The sequence below is a fragment of the Hyla sarda genome, chromosome 3 (assembly GCF_029499605.1).
Source record: "Hyla sarda isolate aHylSar1 chromosome 3, aHylSar1.hap1, whole genome shotgun sequence".
NCBI classification, from domain to species: Eukaryota; Metazoa; Chordata; class Amphibia; order Anura; family Hylidae; genus Hyla; species Hyla sarda.
In genome coordinates this window covers 87,970,599-87,991,554 of record NC_079191.1, presented here as the reverse complement: position 1 = coordinate 87,991,554, position 20,956 = coordinate 87,970,599, and the positions used below count along the sequence as shown (strand labels likewise).

General features: G+C 43.4%; 1 protein-coding gene across 1 annotated transcript in view; it reads right to left on the bottom strand.

Annotated features, from left to right (window-relative positions):
* LOC130361492 (calcium-binding protein 39) overlaps positions 1-20,572 on the bottom strand; it is a 43,043-nt gene extending 22,471 nt beyond the window's left edge. The window contains exons 1-2 of the mRNA XM_056564550.1: positions 20,215-20,572; positions 6,332-6,406 (exon numbers count right to left, since the gene is read on the bottom strand). The gene's annotated coding sequence lies outside the window, so the exon portion shown is untranslated. The remainder of the gene's footprint in view (positions 1-6,331; positions 6,407-20,214) is intronic.
* Between the last annotated feature and the right edge of the window lie 384 nt (positions 20,573-20,956).

Sequence of the window (20,956 nt, the reverse complement as noted above, 5' to 3'; positions counted from 1 at the left end):
CTAGAGATGAGCGAACTTACAGTAAATTTGATTCGTCATGAACTTCTCGGCTCGGCAGTTGATGACTTATCCTGCATAAATTAGTTCAGCTTTCCGATGCTCCGGCGGGCTGGAAAAGGTGGATACAGTCCTAGGAAAGAGTCTCCTAGGACTGTATCCACCTTTTCCAGCCCACGGGAGCACCTGAAAGCTGAACTAATTTATGCAGGAAAAGTCATCAACTGCCGAGCCGAGAAGTTCGTGACGAATCAAATTTACTGTAAGTTCGCTCATCTCTAGGCGTAGCTCACACAGCGCAGGTATGATGCCGTATTTATGCTTTTTGGAGGAATGAAGAACATGGCTCAGCTCTTTTGTGCTCTTAAAAAAAATGAAAATAAATCTAATGCTAATCTCATCCTAGTCTAGTGTTTTCCAACCAGAGCGCCTCCTGATGTTGCAAAACTACAACTCCAAGCATGCCCGGACAGCCAACGGCTGTCCGGGCATGCTGGGAGTTGTAGTTTTGCAACAGCTGGAGGCGCTCTGGTTGGGAAACACTGGACTGAACTCATAACACAGCACAGATAGATGTTCACAAAATAATGCCACAAGCCCATTCATTACCAAACTTGCTAAGTGTACACCCAAATTGTTCAGCAGATGACCGGACACTATCTACGGCAGTTAATTGTAAAATCCATGTTCAGTCTTTCAGAGTCCGGAATTAGAATTTTCACAGTGGAAATTCTGCAGTGAGCTTGGTGCAGCAGAACCCCATTAAGCTCAGCTTAGTTTACACATCAGAAGTTTCTTACCAGAACTTCCGACAAGGAATTGGATTCTGGCAGAAGACTGAACATTTTGGATCTTTTATACGAAGAAAAGTTTTGTCTGCCAAAGGAACAGCGCTTATGTCCTTATGAACATAACCAGTGAATGCAGATAATTTCTGCTCCATACAGAAGATTGCAAATCCACACAGCAAATTCCACAAGGAATTACCTAGCTGAACTTCCTCAGTGTGAATGAAACCCTAAGGGTCTCAATTACATGGCAGAATATCCACCCAAACATTCTGTGTGCGGCAGTCGGTACAAGGATTGCTTTGACCTGCGCTGTTTCCATTTACGTCAGATTCGGCGGTAAGAGTGGACATATTCATTTTTTCTAGGGAGTCTGGTCTCTGAATTTCTTCAGCAGAACTTTTCCTCTCAGAAATTCTGCCATGTGGGGGGCTGCTGCACAAGAATTTTCATGCAGAATTTTTAAGCTAGATATCACTCAAATTCTGCAGTGAAAATGCGCCCTTAGGGTATGCTTACATTACGGAATCTTCACACAGAGATTTTGTATGCTTTTAGGATCGCTCAGTCATGCATCGTCTCTATAGACGCTAAAGCATATCAGAGCTGATTTTGCCAAAAGTAACATGATCATTATTCTGCAGATCGGAAATTTTACTTTCCATGCTGGAAATTCAGCAGTGTGCACAGTCCAGCAGAATCCCAAATGGAATTTATGCTGTTACCCTAAGGCTATGTTCACATGCTGGAAGGTTTGCACCTAAAATCTCCAGCATAATATGCACTAGAACCGCGCGGGAATGCGCTGTCTTATGCATTCAGTCCGAAATCCGCAGACAAAAAATGAAAGTGTTTATTCTTTCTGCTGACATGGAAAACGGAATTTCTGTGCCAGAAACATCTGGCACCGAAATTCCTCCGTGTAATTAGCGCAGCAGAATCCCATTGAAATCAATGAGACTCTGGTGTGGTGGAATTTTTTCCCCGAAATTCTGCATGGAAATTCCGACGCGTGAATAAGGTTCCTCAATCTTTGAAGATGGGTTAATGGGGTCCTTGCATCTCATCGACATTCATAAATCAGCAATACTATTCCTACTGGACAGAATCTACAGAAATATTCTAGTTTCTTGTATTTGGAGAGATGCAGATTGCTTTGCAGTTATGTAACTTAACCTTTTGCTCTCCTCTCAGCTTGGTTCAGCCATGGATGGCCAGAAAGAAAATTAAAAGCTGCTCAGTGGATTAAATTGGTGGATGACTTTTTATAAAACTGATCCATGATCACAGAGGCTGCCAGATTCTAAAAATATGACATCACTGGTGTGAATGCCAGGAGACAACGGCATAGTTTTCTTACTATGCTAGCAGAAAACTTAGCACAGGGCATCCCTATGATCATCCTATAAAATAGAAGGGGCCCAAACATTACAGTTTTCTTATCAATACTCAAGAGCCATAGCAAAACCACAATCACTATCACTAAAAGCAAACCCGAGATCAAGCAAGCTAAAAACGTACAACTATTGCTGGGAGTCCTCTACTCTAAAACTTTAACTTAAGTGATATTAAATAAATCAACCAAGTAAAGTCGTACTACAATGAAAATCACAAATGTCCCTGGCCACCATGGTGCATCCATACGAAAAACAACCTGCTTCTTTTTAGTGGTGCAGTGTTACTGTCCAAATGTGAATTGCGTTAGAGGCATCTTGCTTCACAGGGGTCGACAACCCCTGGCACGCATGGGGTGCTTCTGAGTGTGAAGTGCCCCGCCGGAGAGGGACCCGTCTGGCACCGGCGCTTGCTACTGGGGAATCCAGGACACTTGTCCCAGATCCCCAGGCAAGCGAGCACCACTTTCAGCTGCATGCGCATATAGCTGAAAGCTTCCTCTCAGTGTAAGTCACAGGACCTGTGGCTTCACTGAGAGGAGACTGGCGACCGATGACATCACTCATAGCCGCCCTGCACTATAGAGGGAGATGAACGCGCCCAGTATGAGCAGATCACTGCATGCCAAATTAGGCGAGCAAAATGTTTTTTGGGGTTTTTTTTGGGGAGGAAACGGGGGTTGTAGCAGATGTGGAGGAGCACAGGTTACCAACCTACCTACCCTAATTACCTACCTGGCTACCTACCCAATTAGTTTCCTGGCTTCACAGTGCAAGCAGTTTAAGCTTTCCAAGTAGTCTTGAAATAGAGTACACTGTTAGGGTCTTCGGTACTAAAGACAAATGAACAATCCTGCACTCACCGCTCGGCTCCAGACTCGATGATCCTCTAATGGGATAAACCGGGCACACCTGACTGCAGAATGTGTGTGCTCAGAGGCTAACGACCGGTGGTTTTCGTGCAAACTTCGAGGCTGGAAGAAGTGCAAGTTTGCGCTAAACCCCCGGTCGTTAGCCTCTGAGCGCACACATTCTGCAGTCCGGTGTCCCCGGTTTATCCCGTTAGAGGATCATCGAGTCTAGAGCAGAGCGGTGAGTGCAGGATTGTCCACTTATCTTAATTACTGAATTCTTGCTGAAGCCTGTTTTTCACACATCCTAGCACCTCCACTACAGACTCATTTACTTTATGCTGGGTGACTACATAGTCGCTATCTGTGTCTCCGTACCTTGGTACGGAAAACAAGATGTTGGTAGTGTCATCTTTCCTCTCCCTACTTACACTGTTAGGGTCTATTCACATGTACAATATCCTGCACATATTTGAAGCTGTATTTAATCATTTACTTTACATTGAACTCTGCGGACTAAAATTCTGCACATCAAATATGCGCAATATATGTATGTGTAAATACATCCTTTAAAAAGGTCTTTTAAATGGGGTGATTATCAAATTATTGCCCTGTGTAAGAGGCACAGCGATCAGCCAATGAACAAGCAAACACTTGTTCCTCAGCTGATGGCATGGATCATGCCGGACTATATTTTTCCATTTGACGGCAGCACAAATTCCCCTGAACACTGGATGTGCTGCCAACTATGATGGAAGTAAACAACGACACAAACAAACAATCTAGTGACCATTTATGCAGCCATTCATTTATACATAGTCAATGGGCAATCCTATCCTGCAGCTGGATGATACTGGATGAGAGTTGAGGAACAGAAGAACACATTGCGCTTTTTTGGTTTTAGAAGAGATAAAAGAATTACGAAATCAAATAATGTTTCATGACTAACCTTTCCTTTTAGTAAGTTTTTTGAAGGAAACTACCAGTAAACTTTGAGGTTAAAATTGATAAGAAAGGAAAACAGAAGTAAAAGAATCCATTGTATACAAAATACCTTTGCTTAAGCTAAACAAATAGCATCCCCCCCAAAGTATCAGTGATAGCTTTATTGTGAGGTTAATCAGCTACACTTTTAATGGATGGTAAAGCTGACCGAACACAGCATTTCACACAGCAGTTCCCCCCCCCCCCCCCCAAAAAAAAAAACTTTGTATTTGCCTTCTTGTACGACAATGCCATAAAGGGACAATGCCATAAAGGGACTAAGTCTAGTGAATGATTGATTACCTGACCACGTACACAGAAAGAGAACTGGTGATTCTGAGGAAATATGTCAGAATGTGGAAAAAAAAAAAAAGTGCTACTGTCTAAGCAGGGATCAGCTATATAAAAAAAAAAAAGGGGGGGGGGGGAGGGGCTGATATACTACTCATTTTGGTATACAATAAAACTGTATTTAACCAAGTTATGGCCAAAAAGATTACAGATTCAGTTCTGAAATGGAAAGTGTGTGAAGTGAATGCCATTTATGATGTATATGTGTATATAAATATATATGTATATATTATGACGCTCTAACCACTTCCTCTTTAGAGATTGTTGCTCAACCTAAATAGAATGATTTAATATTATGTCCTGTATGTCAAGATACCAAAGCAGATGAGAACAAAGGAAATCTGTTGGATGGTAATTTACCTACTTTGCTTCTGCTTAGAGCAATGTTTTCCAACCAGTGTGATTCCTGCTGTTTTGCAACAGCTAGTTTAGTTTTGCAACAGCTGGAGGCACACTGGTTGGGAAACACTAGCTTAGAGTAAGGGACAACTGAAGAGTGAGGAATAACCTCGATGGACTATTAACCCCTTCATGACCGGGGTTTTTTCAATTTTTGCACTTTCGTTTTTTCCTCCTTACCTTTAAAAAACCATAACTCTCAATTTTGCACCTAAAAATCCATATGATGGCTTATTTTTTGCGCCACCTATTCTACTTTGTAATGACGTCAGTCATTTTACCCAAAAATCTACAGAGAAACGGAAAAAAATTCATTGTGCGACAAAATTGAAGAAAAAACACAATTTTGTAACTTTTGGGGGCTTCCGTTTCTACGCAGTACATATTTCGGTAAAAATGACACCTTATCTTTATTCTGTAGGTCCATACGGTTAAAATGATATCCTACTTATATAGGTTTGATTTTATTGTACTTCTGGAAAAAATCATAACTACATGCAGAAAAATGTATACGTTTAAAATTGTCATCTTCTGACCCCTATGACTTTTAAATTTTTCTGCGTATGGGACGGTATGAGGGCTCATTTTCTGAAGTTTTTAGCGGTACCATTTTTGTAATGATCGGACTTTTTGATCCCTTTTTATTCATTTTTTCATGATATAAAAAGTGACCAAAAATACGCTTTTTTGGACTTTGGAATTTTTTTGCGTGTACGCCATTGACCGTACGGTTTAATTAATGATATATTTTTATAATTCGGACATTTCCACACGCGAAGATACCACATTTGTTTATTTCTATTTTTATTTACACAGGTTTTTTTTTAAATAGGAAAAGGGGGGTGATTCAAACTTTTATTAGGGAAGGGGTTAAATGATCTTTATTCACTTTTTTTTTTTTTTTTGCAGTGTTATAGCTCCCATAGGGACCTATAACACTGCACACACTGATCACTGGTTTCTCATAGGAAACCAGTGATCAATGATTCTGCCGCTTGACTGCTCATGCCTGGATCTCAGGCACTGAGCAGTCATTCGGCGATCGGACAGCATGGAGGCAGGTAGGGATCCTCCGGCTGTCATGTAAGCTGTTCGGGTTGCCGCGATTTTGCCGCGGCGATCCCGAGCAGCTCCCTGAGCTAACCGCCATTAGTTTACTTTCACTTTAGAGGCGGCATTCAACTTTGAACGCTGTGCCGTTGCTAGGTGCCGGGCCCGACCCGCTATGACGAGGGGCCACGCCGTGGCCCCACGTTATAGAATGGGAGCCGACCCATGACATACATGTATGTCATGGGTCGGGAAGGGGTTAATATCTGCTGAGTACACTGCACTGAGGGTGGGGGGGGGCCCCTTTATATGTTTCCTAGAGATAGTATAAAAACGAACACAAGCAACACTAAATAGCTATTGGGTTTCAAAGTAACTTCATTTTTGCTAGAGAAAACCTTCCCTTTTTAGAAAATACGCTTTAGGATTAAGTTCTAATCTTTTATCGCTTAAACTACACTAAGTGCAATTTGTGCACAATGAGAATGTAAAAAGCAAAGAATGTTCTGTTTATTACCTGTAGTTAGATATCCCCCAATAACTGGGTGGGCAGCCAGCCTCTACAGACCTCAAAAGGAACTTAGCAGTGAGCCTGTAGAACATAAAAGAATGAACAAAAAATATAAATAAATATACACACACACAGATAGATATGTTTATACAGAACAAACATAGATATTAGCAAACACAAAATGCTGCATTCCTACATTCTGGGGAACACATGCAGCGAAATTGGCTATGCAATTTGCTTATTTTGTTTAAAGGGCTACTCCGCCCCTAGATATCTTATCTCTTATCTAAAGGATAGGGGATAAGATATCTGATCATGGGGGTCCCGGTGCTGGGGACCCCGCGATCTCTGCTGCGCACCCCAGGCATCTGGTGCACAGAGCGAACTTTGCTCCGTGCCGGATGACTGCCGATGCGAGCAAAAGATCATGACGTCACGGTGGGGTGGGGGAGTGATGTCAGTCTAGACAGTGGGGACCCCTGCCATCTCCCTGCTGCACCCAGCCTTCTTTTAGAGCGTTGGGTGCAGTGGCCGACACTCTTGATGTCGACCACACCCCCTCAATGCAAGTCTATGAGAGGGGGCGTGGCCGTGACATCACGAGTGTCCAGCACTGCTCCCGATGCTATAAACGAACTGCGGGTGCAGCGGGGGTCTCCACCGGCAGGATTACCACGATCAGACATCCTATCCCCTATCCTTTAGAAAGGGGATAAGATGTCCAGGAGCGGAGTACCCTTTAAGCAGGCAGCCTGTGCACAATTATTTTTTTTTTTTTATAAAACACTTTTCGCTGGAGTACCCTTTTAAAAGTGTCTGTCATATATATATATATATATATATATATATATATATATATATATATATATATATATATATATATGTGTGTGTGTTGACATGCCACAGAGACATCAGCCTGACCAAGCCCCGGAGGCGAAAGTGCGTTGGTGTGTCTGGTTGCTAATTTGCTGTAATTCAACCTGCTTACTGTTCTAATTCCTGTTTACATAGAATATACTTTTGTGATGTTATGCTGCTGCTGTATAGGACTGCATTTGTCAGTCATTTAAATTTACATTTTACATTCCTTGCAATTACCCCTATTCAGCTCCTGTCCCTAGGTGCCATGGTTTATAACATTGTTTTCTGTATTAATTTTTAAAATCCTTGTTTAATACAATAAAGATTTACTTATTTTCGTATATTACTTTGTGGTGTGCAATTTTCAATGGAGTAAATGCTACAGAGACATGTCAAGTGTTAATCGCTCAGGGAGTTGAGACCCCCACCGATCGCTAGAACAAAGGCACACAAGAGCTTCCACATGAGTGTAAGGCCAATTGCACATCTGTGACCACAGCACCAGTATTCATTGCTGTTCTAATGAATTTATATGAGATTACAAAAGGGAACTATAATAAAGCAGGAGTCATGGTCATGTGAACATCATCGTGTGAACATGCTCTAAGAGATCAGTGTCAATGTTTATGATACAGTAATCAACGATAATGTATGTGTACAGACACCAAAACAATCCCACAAAAGGCTACACCTATATATAGTTATCAGTAGAAATAAACAGCAGCCTTACCCCAGGAAGAACACATATGTATTCATTATTTTGGGAGGGTTATACAATAAGCAAGTGTTTGCCAACCAGGGTGCCTACGGCTGTTACAAAACTATCACTCCCAGCATGCCCGGACAGCCGAAGGCTGGTATTTGTCGTTCTGCAACAGCTGGAGGCACCCTGGTTGGGAAATACTGCAGTAAGCAGTATATTGTTTTATAAAGGGGGATTACAGTTTAAAATCCTCGTCTATCTCCCATGAACATATAAGAGTATTGGTAACTGGTCCAACAGAAAACCCTGAAGTACAAGAACTCCCAGCATAAATAAAATGGAGGAAAAACTATTGGAAACAGTGCAATAGAGTGGGGAGTGGCTATAATAAAACGTAACTTTTAAATATATACCTATAAAAAGTATAACAAACGTGCCAAGTGATATAAATGGCTTATAAGACGCAAGCTGCAGTCTCAAGCTATCGCTGGATCAATAACAATATACCCTATTCCCAATGTAGGAATACTAGATAACAAAATCATGGAGAGTGAAAACTACTGCACAATAGTTAAGCTTGATGCATAGATAAGAGATATTGATATGAATGTCAGATCATGACCACAGATGTCAGTGTATCCTCCATCACAGGGCCATGACACAAGGTATCCATAAAAATATCCTATAATGTTGAAGTATACATAAAGGTTTCCGGCGCGTTTCTGCCGGGGTAATACAGCGTCCTCAGGGGTCACCCAATTATTTACAAGTATTCAAAAACAGTGATATGTCAAGAACACACTACCAATGATGGTTCACTGCACCCAACATATGCATCTAATTTAGAAAGAATTGTCCTATATTATGGGAATAGACACCAATTTCAAAAAGCTCAAAAAGGGACAGAAACTCATGATGTAGTGTTTGCACAATAAGACATCCCAGGCTTTATGTAAGAATATTGCCTGCCGCAAGACTCCTGGTACCTGTAAAGAAAAGAGGGCAGGGGGAGACAAAGTATGCACCATGCAACTACAATCATTGTATTTGTTGTGAGTAAAGATGAAATGGGACAATGTTATTTATTTTTCTACACAGGGACAACATCTAAATACTCTGTGCATACTTTGTATGACCCCTGAGAACGCTGTATAAACCTGGCAGAAACGCGTCAGAACCCTTATCTATACTTCAACATTATAGGGTAATTTTATGGATGAGTCATGGCCCTGTGATGGAGGATACATTGACATCTGTGGTCATGATCTGACATTCATATCTATACCTCTTATCTATGCATCAAGTCTAACTATTGTGCAGTAGTTTTCACTCTGCATCATTTTGTTGTTATCTAGTATTCCTATATTGGGAATAGAGTATTTTGTTATTGATCCGGCGATAGCCTGAGACTGCCTGCGTCTCATAGGCCTTTTATTTCACTTGGCACTAGAGATGAGCGAACTTAAAGTAAATTTGATTTGTCACGAACTTCTCGGCTCGGCAGTTGATGACTTTTCCTGCATAAATTAGTTCAGCTTTCCAATGCTCCGGTGGGCTGGAAAAGGTGGATACAGTCCTAGGAGACTCTTTCCTAGGAATGTATCATCCTTTTCCAGCCCACCGGAGCACCTGAAGGCTGAATTAATTTACGCAGGGTAAGTCATCAACTGCCGAGCCGAGAAGTTCGTCACAAATCGAATTTACTTTAAGTTCGCTCATCTCTACACAACATCTCTATGTCCCATGAAATAACCATTCTGGGGCATAATTTCTTAGAACCCCATGTCATACATAGTTCATAGCTTATAACAGTGGTCTTAAACTGTGGCCCTCCAGATGTTGCAAAACTACAATTCCCAGAATGCCCGGACAGCCGTTGGCTGTCCGAGCATGCTGGGAGTTGTAGTTTTGCAACATCTGGAGGGCCACAGTTTGAAGAACGCTGGATTATAAGGTTGAAAAAAGTCCATCAAGTTCAACCTAGACCCTATTGTGTTGATTCAGAGGAAGGCAAAAAAAAAAAAAACACATGAGGCTGATGCCAATTGTCCCATGAAAGGAAAAATTCCTTCCTATATGGCATCAGAATAAATCCCTGGATCAATGTCCTATCCCCCCCCCCCCCTCCCACCCTCTCTCTATCCCTCTCGATACATCCCATGACTTAATTAGCCTTGGCAGCAGCTGCCTGGCACTGGTCACTCAAGTTGAGTTTACTGTCAATCCGTATCCCCAAATCCTTTTTGGTAGTATTTTTACCTAATGTTTTTTATTTAACACATAATTGTACATGTTTTTTAGGGCCCAAGTGCATGTCCTTACATTTGTCCACATTGAATGGGCACTATCAGATTCTAAAAAAAATAACATTTTATATGTTATACATCTTAGCAAAACATTAACTTTTCAAATATACTTCATAAATTATTGCTTATAAAATCATGGCTTTGTACAAGCTGAAGCGCAGGCATGGACAAAGTCCAGTAAGTGAGGGTGGGCTAGTGCTCCTCTGTGCTCTCTCCTGGCCCCAGATCCCTCTATAATATGTCTAGGGCTGGGCGGTATACTGGTTCATACCGAATACCTACATTTTTGTGCTGCACGATATGAATTTTAACCCATACCGCAATACCGGTTTGGCCCCTCCCCCTCGGGAATGAATGAATTACCAGCCCAGCGCTGCGCTGTCCCCACATCGAGGAACTAATCATATGTGACCCGCGAGCGCTGTTCTGCCCCCCAACTTAATTATCAGCCCAGCGCTGCGCTGTCCCCATCGGGGTAAATACTCACATATCACCCGCAAGCGCTGCGCTCCTCATCCTCCTGTTTGTTGCGGCCGCCGGTATCCCTATGCCCTGGCTGCAGAAAATAAACAAAATAAAATTTAACTCACCTCCCGTTGGTCCGGTACCGGCCTCACCTGCTTCTTGGGGATGCTCTTCCTGGGGACGGGAACGTCGGAGAGCCGTCAGCCTATCACCGGCCGCAGCGATGTTCCGGCTCGGCCGGTGATAGGTTGAGCCCACTGTCATGTAAGAAGCCAGGCTTCTTACATGACAGTGGGCTCAGCCTATCACCGGCCAAGGCGGAACATCGCTGCGGCCGGTGATGGGCTGATGGCTCTCCGACGTTCCCGTCCCCAGGAAGAGCATAAGGCCGATGTCAGAACGTGCGTTAAAGTTTATTTTGTTTACCTTTTGCAGCCCGGGCATAGGGATACCGCACAGTTTAGAATGTCAGTGCCGGCAGCCCGCAACAAACAGGAGGACGAGGAGGGCAGAGCTTGTGGGTGATATGTGAGTATTTACCCCAATAGGGACAGCGCAGCGCTGGGCTGATAATTTGGGGGGGAGGAAATACCGTTATATACCATGGAACCGCCAAAAATTAAAAAAAATACTGTGATACACACATTTGGTCATACCGCCCAGCCCTAATTAAGTCATTTGCAAATATTGAAATTCTACTCCGTAATCCTTCTACAAGGTCATTTATAAACATATTGAAAAGAAGTGGACCCAGTACTGACCCCTGTGGTCCCCACTAGTAACTGTCACCCAACCAGAATATATTCCATTGATCTCCACCCTCTGCTTCCTACCACTGAGCCAGTTCCCAACCCATTTACATATATCCTCCCCTAGTCCCAGCATCCTCATTATATGTACTTTTGTGCGGCACAGTATTAAATGCAATTCTTGTGTTGTTTGAAATGAATGAATAAATTGACAACTGGGCATTACCTTTCTCGGATTGACCAGTACAGACACTAACGCTTAGCTATTAAAGAATAAGAGAGCAATGGCGCAACACAGAAACCTAAGAAAAAGATGCTTCAGAATGGTCATCTTACAGTAAATACATTTGCTTCCCTAAAACAGACATGTCAGGAGAACTGGTGGGTCCCCATTCTGTAACTCCAAACTGGACAGTACCTTAAACCAGGGCAGAAGATGAAGATCACCAGGCACCTGCATGAAGAGTATAATCAGCTGCAGACGTCACTACTGTTGTGTCTGCCACATTCATGTTTATTCACCGATGAGTGTACAGCAAGGAACGGTTCAGCCCAGTTCGTTACAGTAAACTCTTCCTATACTGTGACACTTCACCTGCTGTCAGATCTGGTAGAGGTTTATCAGTATGAGCTCAGCTGCTACTCACCACATAGTATAAAAATTTACCAGGATAAAAGTCTGTAGAGACTATGCTAATACAGAGTACCGGGTTAGTGGATAGGACGGTTGCCTAAGGCGGCCATATGCCTTTGATAGCTGTGGGCCAAGCACACAACAGCTATTCCCACTGTTCTCCGAGAAGATAATATACCAAACGCATTGAGACTGGAGGGTTCATCTTACTTTGTTGTAATGTGCATGGGCGCTTTAACACCAGGGTTGTACACATCCAAGAAAGCAGACAGCTCAGCGTTTCCCCACCAGTGTGCCTCCAGCTATTGAAAAACTACAACTCCCAGCATGCCCGGACAGCCGAAGGCTGTCCGGGCATGCTGGGAGTTGTAGTTTTGCAACAGCTGAAGGCACACTGGTCCGGTGATAGCTTTTATTTAAACTAATGTGCCCAGGCTGCCCAATAAAAGCTTTAAAGGAGTACTGCGGTGGAAAACATTTTATTTATTTATTTATTTTTTAAATCAACTGGTGCCAGGAAGTTAAACAGATTTGTAAATCTTTACCCTTCTAGTACCTTTTAGCAGCTGTATGCTACAGAGGAAATTCTTTTCTTTTTGAATTTCTTTTTGTCTTGTCCACAGTGCTTTCTGCTGACACGCAGTCAGGAGCTGTCCAGGGCAGTATAGGTGGCAATGGCAATTTTCTCCCGCTCTGGACAGTTCCTGATAAAGACAGAGGTGTCAGCAGAGAGTAGTGTGGACAAGACAAATAAGAAAAGAATTTCCTCTGTAGCATACAGCTGCTAAAAAGTACTGGAAGGGTAAAGATTTTTTTTAATAGAAGTCATTTACAAATCTGTCTAACTTTCTGGCACCAGTTGATTTATAAAAAAAATGTAATAAAAATAGAAATGTTTTCCACCGGAGTACCCCTTTAAGGCTGGGTTCACACCACGTTTTGTTAAATACGGTTCCCGTATACGGCTGGGAGGAGGGGGGGCGGGGCTTAATCGCGGCACCTGAACTCAGCCGTATTCGGGAACCGTATTTAATGCATGTCTATGAGCCGACCAGAGTGAACCGCAGCCTCCGGTCGCTTTGTTTTCGACCGTATGCGGTTTCCCGACCGTAGGCAAAAACGCGGTCGACAACGTTTTTGCCTGCGGTCGGGAAACCGCATACGGTCGAAAACAAAGCAGACCGGAGGCTGCGGTTCACTCTGGTCGGCTCATAGACATGCATTAAATACGGTTCCCGAATACGGCTGAGTGCGGGCGCCGCTATTAAGCCCCGCCCCTCCTCCCAGCCGTATACGGGAACCGTATTTAACAAAACGTGGTGTGAACCCAGCCTAACCTACCTTCGTGGCTCTCTTATATCCTCTGATATCAGGGCGCCCCATATGGGTCCAGTGACACAGATTTTAAAAAAAAGCTGCAGAGCATTGCGTCTTCAACTGAGGTAACTGACAGCGCCAATATGACAAATGAATGGCAGAGCGGCACAGTGATATCTATAACTGTGGGAAACAGACCATAAGAGATGACCTGGTGAAGTTATTATTTGCAGGGTATCTGTTATCTGTATCACCCACATGAATCCGTTTGTACATGCTTGTAGTGTAGGTGACATAGATAAAAAATAAAAAAAAATGGTACTTGTCGTTCAGCTATCTGTGGCTCCGCTTGTCTGTTATGCCCAGTTTTCATTATATGCTAATTTGCAGGCTTGGTGCACAAGGATTGCTTTTGTTGACTACTGCGCATGCACCGTTTTCATGTGTACTCTGAAAGTGGTGCATGCGCAGTAGTCGACGAAAGCAACCCATGTGCGCCAAGCCTGCAAATTAGCATACAATGAAACCTAGGCATAACGGACGAAGCATACAGAAGGAGGGTTATAAATATGCATAAGGCAGGACGGAGGATGAAATGGGCTTGAAGTCAGCATGCACTTGGGAACGCCCAGAGTGCACCAACCATAATAATTAGCATATAACCAAAACTGAGTCCCAAACGGCAAGTACCATTTCTATCAGTGTCACCCCCAAACTATAAGCCTGTACCAACAGGTTATTGCAGGTGATACTGATGACAGATTCGCTTTAATATCCTGACTCTTGGAACACGCAATCTAGCCTTATTTCTGTTGTGGTTCTTGAGTGGTTGCCATTGTCTCTCTAAGATCCGCTATACAATAATAATAATAATAATTTTATTTATATAGCACCTACAGATTCCGCAGCGCTTACAATTATGGGGTACAAACAAAGACAAGTATCAGACATAATATTACACAACTATTCAAACAAGAGGTCTGGGGATATGTTGGGGATATGTTGGGGATATGTTGGGGATATGTTAAGGCCAATTAGACACTGTTGTAGGCCTGTCTGAAGAGATGTGTTTTCAGGCCACTTTTGAAACTATGGATGTTGTTGTTGAGTCTGAGGGATTGAGGGATAGCATTCCAGAGAACCGGTGCAGCACGAGTGAAGTCTTGGAGACGGGAGTGAGAAGTTTGGATTATAGAAGATGTTAGTGTGAGATCATTACCAGATCGGAGAGAACGTGTAGGATGGTAGACGGAGATGAGAGAGGAGATGTAGGGAGGTGCAGCATTGTGGAGAGCTTTGTGTGTGAGACTGAGGATTTTGTACTGTATTCTGGACTGAATTGGTAACCAGTAAAGTGACTGGCACAGGGAGGAGGCGTCGGTGTAGCGGCTGGAGAGGAAGATGAGTCTGGCTGCGGCATTAAGGATGGACTGGAGAGGAGAGAGTTTGGAGAAAGGAAGGCCTATTAGTAAAGAGTTACAGTAGTCGAGGCGGGAGTGAATCAAAGCAATAATGAGAAACGGGCGGATTCTGGAAATGTTTTTCAGATGCAGGTGACAAGAACGTGAAAGGGACTGAATACGGGGAGTGAAAGACAGATCAGAGTCAAGTATAACTCCAAGACAGCGAGCCTGCTGCCCGGGAGTTATGGTAGTACCACATACCGAGATGGAAATGTCAGGGTTAGGTACAGTATCAGTTGATGGAGAAAAGACAAGAAGTTCTGTTTTAGAAAGATTTAGTTTCAGATATAAAGAGGACATGATGTCTGAGACGGCAGAGAGATAGTCACTGGTATTCTGTAGGAGTGCAGGGGTGATGTTGGCGGAGGAGGTATTGAGTTGGGTGTCATCAGCATAGAGGTGGTACTGGAAACCAAATCTACCGATTGTTTTTCCAATGGGGGATGTGTAGAGTGAAAAGAGTAGAGGACCCAGGACTGATCCCTGGGGAACCTCGACAGCAAGGGGAAGAGGAGAAGAAGTAGAGCCAGAAAACGAGACGATAAAGGAGCGGCCAGAGAGATAGGAGGAAAACCAGGCGAGAGCAGAGTCCTTGAGACCGATGGAGCGGAGACTACTGAGGAGGAGTTGGTGATCCACAGTGTCAAAAGCCGCAGACAGGTCCAAGAGAATCAGTAAAGAGAAATTGCCAATTGATTTGGCCATCAGAAGATCATTAGTGACTTTGGTTAGGGTTGTTACTGTGGAGTGAAGGGAGCGGAAACCAGGCTGTAAGGGGTCAAGGAGAGAGTTCTCGGAGAGATAGCAGATAAGGCAGGAGTAGACCAAGCGTTCCAGGAGTTTTGAGATAAAGGGGAGATTTGAGACAGGTCGATAGTTGGCTGCACAGGACGGGTCCAGAGATGTTTTTTTTAATAGTGGGGTTATGATAGAGTGTTTGAAGGAGTAGGGAAAGACCCCAGAAGTGAGGGAGGGGTTAAAGATTTTAGTTAGGTGACAGCTGATAGCAGGAGAGAGAGACTGGATGAGGTGTGAAGGCATGGGGTCACTAGAGCAGGTAGTGGGGCGGGCGGAGGAGAGGAGCCTGGAAACCTCATCCTCCATTACAGGCTCAAAAACAGAGAGTGATGAAGAGGAGACGTGGCTGGGAATTGGATCAGAACTTTTAGGGGACTGGGAGAGGATTTCATCACGAATGTCATCGATTTTAGTTTTGAAGTATTTGGCCAGGTCTTCAGCACAGAGATCAGTGATTGGGGTCTGTACATTAGGCCAAAGGAGAGAGTTGAATGTGTCAAAAAAGGCGTTTTGGGTTGTTAGAGAGGAGATGAGGGAGGTAAAATATGTTTGTTTGGCGAGATGAAGAGCGGAGTAATAGGATTTAAGCATAAATTTATAGTGCAGATAGTCTGAAGAAGTCTTAGTTTTCCTCCACAGACGTTCAGCACACCTAGAGCATCGCCTGAGAAAGCGGGTTGTTAGCCAGGGTTGCTGCCGTCTGTGTCGGGAGGTTCATGTTTTAGGGGGTGCCATTTGATCCAGGGTAGACTTACCTATCTATATCTATATAGAGCTAAAAGAAACAGTCACATCTACCTGGCAACAGAACATCACTGCTCCGCCAGATCAGCTGAGACATATTTACTATAATGTATGGCTAATGAAAGGAGGACAAACTTTTATAATAGGATATGATATCAAAGGTCCCTTGGGTACAATTTACTCCATCCCACCTGAGCAACTATTATCTGGATTCATGCAAGGCAGCTTTGGCACTAGGATTTTATGCTTGGCTTTCCAGTGTAATTGATATTGATCTCATGACCTATTCCAATAGTTTCCATAGACTTTAGTGCATTGCTTAGACCTAATTTACATCAGCATCCGTTAGAGCCGCTGATAACAGGACAGACTTTGAATGGGGTACGTCGTGGTTCAGTTAGCTGTCCCGTCATTTTGCAAGAGTTTAGTAGAAAAAAAAAAAAACTGACATGCAGGATTTTTTATCCCCTAAAGTCCTGTCATTTTAGTGGAGTCAGCAAATGGATCACATAGCCTTACCAGTGATAAATATTAAAACACAATTCTACCCACAATTGCAGGCACAGCAGTATTCCCCAATCTGAAGGGAACCTGAACAAACAGTCAACGCAACATAAGCAAAGCAGTGTGAAGCTATATTACTGCAGGTATATGCATAATATACTAGATATGCAGAGAGCTGCGTGACGCGATGATGACTACCACATGAGCATCTGTCACCTGTACAAGTCACAGATATCTCAACAAAATTTTAAATGCAGTCATACAAGGGGACAATTAATGGGTTATTATTTCTAGCCAAGGATTTATTTTAGTATATGCTTGCAGTGTGGTCCAGCATGTCTAAGCACAACATGCAGACTTTTTTAAAAGTGAACTTTTTTTTGCTTTGTACTAATTATAGTGCAAAAACGTTCTCTATAGGTCTTTACCCTTTAATAAAATAAAAAAAAGTATACTTAATTTTGTTCTTACAGCATCTACTGTGTTCTGTGCAAGCTCGATTTTCTCTCTTTACTTACACAGCCTACATGATTCTCCCATGTACACAGCCTTGAATTTCTATCTACAGTATGAGTGAGCTGTTCTCCAAGGTTTCTCTCCACCTGTCTTCTATCTGAGCTGGTGAGTAAGGCTAGGTTCACACTACAGAATTTCCGCCTGCAATTCCACTTTGAAATTGCCGGCAGAAATTCCGCTTACTAAAGTGTACTGTATAGTGATTGTGTTTCCATTCACAAATTCACACTTCAGAATTTGTGAAGCATAATTTGTGAACGGAAAATCCGCTTTAAAATTTCTGCCTGAAGAATGGCGTTGCTCATTCTTCAGGCGGAAATACTGGCGGAACAGATTGCAGTCTATTGGAGACTGCATGTCCACGTGGTCCTAGCGCCGATTGATTCAGTCAGCGCTGGCCGCACTCGGAATCTCTAGGCGGAAATTTTCTGCCGGGAGATTCCACAGTGTGAACCTAGCCTAAACATCATCTCTATCCCGCTGCTATCTTTGAGTTGCAGCTAAATGATAGGGAATTTTTTGTAAAGACTATTTTGAAAGTTCCTTTATTTAGCATTCAAGAAATACAATTATTAATTATAGGGTATGATCACATATGCTGTATTTTGCAGCTGCATATTTTCCTACCCACTGAAGTCAAAGGGTAGCAAAATCAGCCACAGTAAATACGCAGCAAAATATGGCATGGCTGACCCTACCCGGAAAAGAGAAAAAAAAGGGGGTACATTATCCTATCCTATACTATATGCAATGTGCGCGAAATATGTTGCTGTGTTACACAAAGACTGTACAACGGTACAAACTTCTGGGTAAAAGAGGAAATAATAGTGGTCTAATAAGGTGTAAATAAAACAGATCTATAAAACAGGAAGAGCCTTGCATTGCATAACAAGGAGTTACATCTATACTAACACATGGTCACCATCATAAGGGGCATCAAAGAAATACAATGTATAACACTTTCTCAACATTGTCTAATAGGAGTGTTATATTCATGCCTGTTGAGCTTCGGTCAGGTTCACATATATCCGGCGTCCGGGATTGTTACTAGCTGGGTCTTAGGCATCAGTTATCCCCAAGCTAACTTGGGGCACAGTACAAGACCTATGCATGACCCGGCAATTAGGATAATTGGTAACAAGCACTAAGTGTAATAAAGAAATATGTTACAATGTATAGTATCAAAAAAAAAAACTGCTAGACCATAGATCAGTTTTTTTTTTTTTTTTTTTTTTCAACAATGGTGCCTCCAGCTGTTGCAAAACTACAACTCTACAACTCCCAGCATGCCCAGACAGCCAAAGGCTGTCTGGGCATGCTGTGTGTTGTAGTTTTGCAACAGCTGGAGGCACAATTGTTGGAAAACTAGGGACTAGATTGGTGCACTGTGTCAGATCTATGGACCATCCTGCATAGTTTTACCAGATCGGAAAAAATATTTTAAAAACTCTGCATGTAAAATTTTTGTCATCTGGTTCCTACACGCCGAATGGCAACTATGCCAGATATAAGAGTTAAATAGGAACAAGTATAATGCACAGATATGTTACAATGTATAGCAGCAGGCATTAAAAAAAAAAAAAAATGCTAAAGCAAAAAACCATAGATGCCCACCAGACAGCAGAATGTATCCATTTCTCACTAGGCCTGATGTTTATGTATCTCCATCTGCAGAATACAATCTCAGGCTGGATTTATGATATTCATAGTCTTCATACTGGTGGACAGATAAAGCAAGAAAAAAAACGGTTGACGGAGGCGCTGCACAACTGTGATCATTAAGAGAGGACTCGAGCAGCACAGGATAATAAAACTTTTATTGGTACAATGGGGACAACGCGTTTTGGCATGTATTTATGCCTTCTTCAGGTCCACTTACAGTGCCCAAGTATTTGCTGGGTTTGGTACTGTAGAGCTGGTTTAGAGGTCCTGTTTTCCTCTGTGCTGCCTGTTGGGCACTGTAAGTGTCCCCATTGTACCAATAAAAGTTTTATTATCCTGTGCTGCTCGAGTCCTCTCTTCATGATCACAGTCGTGCAGCGCCTCCGTCAACCGTTTTTTTCTTGCTTTATCTGTCCTCCATTACTATCGGTTCCCAGCAGCCAACAATCGCAACCAACCCATTCGCGACGACCCCTGCTTACCCAGCCTACGGTTATACGAGGTGGATAACTCACTAAGGTGTGGTGAAGGGCACACACCAGTAGATACCCCTCATCAGGGAGCGCCCCCTGTGTTTTCTATCCCTTTTTAAGCATAGTTTTCATACTGTCACCGTTTAGTTGTTACAAGTCTCCAAACCCCATTATCACTTCACTGCTGGGACTTTTATTTTCAGTAACTAAAGCGCAACTGGTTGCAAGATGAGAAACCAGAGTAATCCCTTCCCAACCCTCACTGCTAAATTTCACACACACACACATGTAAAAGGCAACTACTGTAAGCATTTAAAATAAACCTGACAATTATTTAGCACTACAAGTCTCAGAATGCTGATCAGCTGACATAAATATCATTATTTAGGCCTAGACCATTTAGCAGGCACTAGAGGTATACCTGTGGCTGTTACATATGCTTATATACGTTACATATTCTTTGCACAGTGAAATGAAGCGAATCCATTGGTAACCATTCACACCACTTGAGGCACAAGCGGTCTTTGCGGTTCACAGGGTCAGATGATCAGGGTCACACAGCACAAGCACTGGCAGAACCCGGATCTGCATCAGCCAGCAGCTGCCCAGAGAGGAACACACGAGAAGAAACCGCACAGCCAGTGTACAGACCAGCAGATAACGCATGCATACCGCAGCCACCCAGGATACTCACAGATGACCTAGCGAGCACCAGACACAGGGACACACCCTCTGCCGGGCTCCCTGCCGTCAGTGTGGGGCTTCTCCCAGGCTTCAGTCTCTATGCTGACGGGTCACTACACGGGGTCCCTTCTTCACCGCTCCTTCCCAGGGCTTTTGTCCTCTCCAGTCACTTCCGGGGTGTCTAGAATTCCGTGACACTGTAGCGGTGCCGCTCCTTTCTCGTCACTCCCGGGTGTCTCTGTTACAGGGTCACTCCGGGGGGTCTCTATTCTCTCTCACGGGTCACTCCGGGCGGCTCCTCCCGTCTCTATGGTGTTCTCGGTCCCAGAGGAATCACTTCCGGCGCATGCAATGACGTCACTCGTTCAGCGACGCCCGTGGAACAGGAGAGCTAGCCGAGATGAGACTCTATGGTGTACAACGCTAGATCGGCTAGTGTAGTGTTAGTGCTGGCGTACAGGCTCCCCCTGGTGGTGCCGTGATGAATTACACCGTATGAGTGTTACAAATGGTGGTGGGTGTTGTCCTGTAATGTGACACATAGACTGGACCGGTGACTCCTGAGGGGGCAGGAGATCAGTGAGGACGTGGTGTGGGGAGGAGACCAATGGACACGTGTGAGGTGGCCATTGCCTGCACCAACACAATACAGAAAGTTGCATGCAAACATAACACCCCCAATGGAGGATGTCATGTAGTGTTGGGAAATATGGTATATATGGTGGACTTGTGGTCAAGGCGGTGGAGCAGAC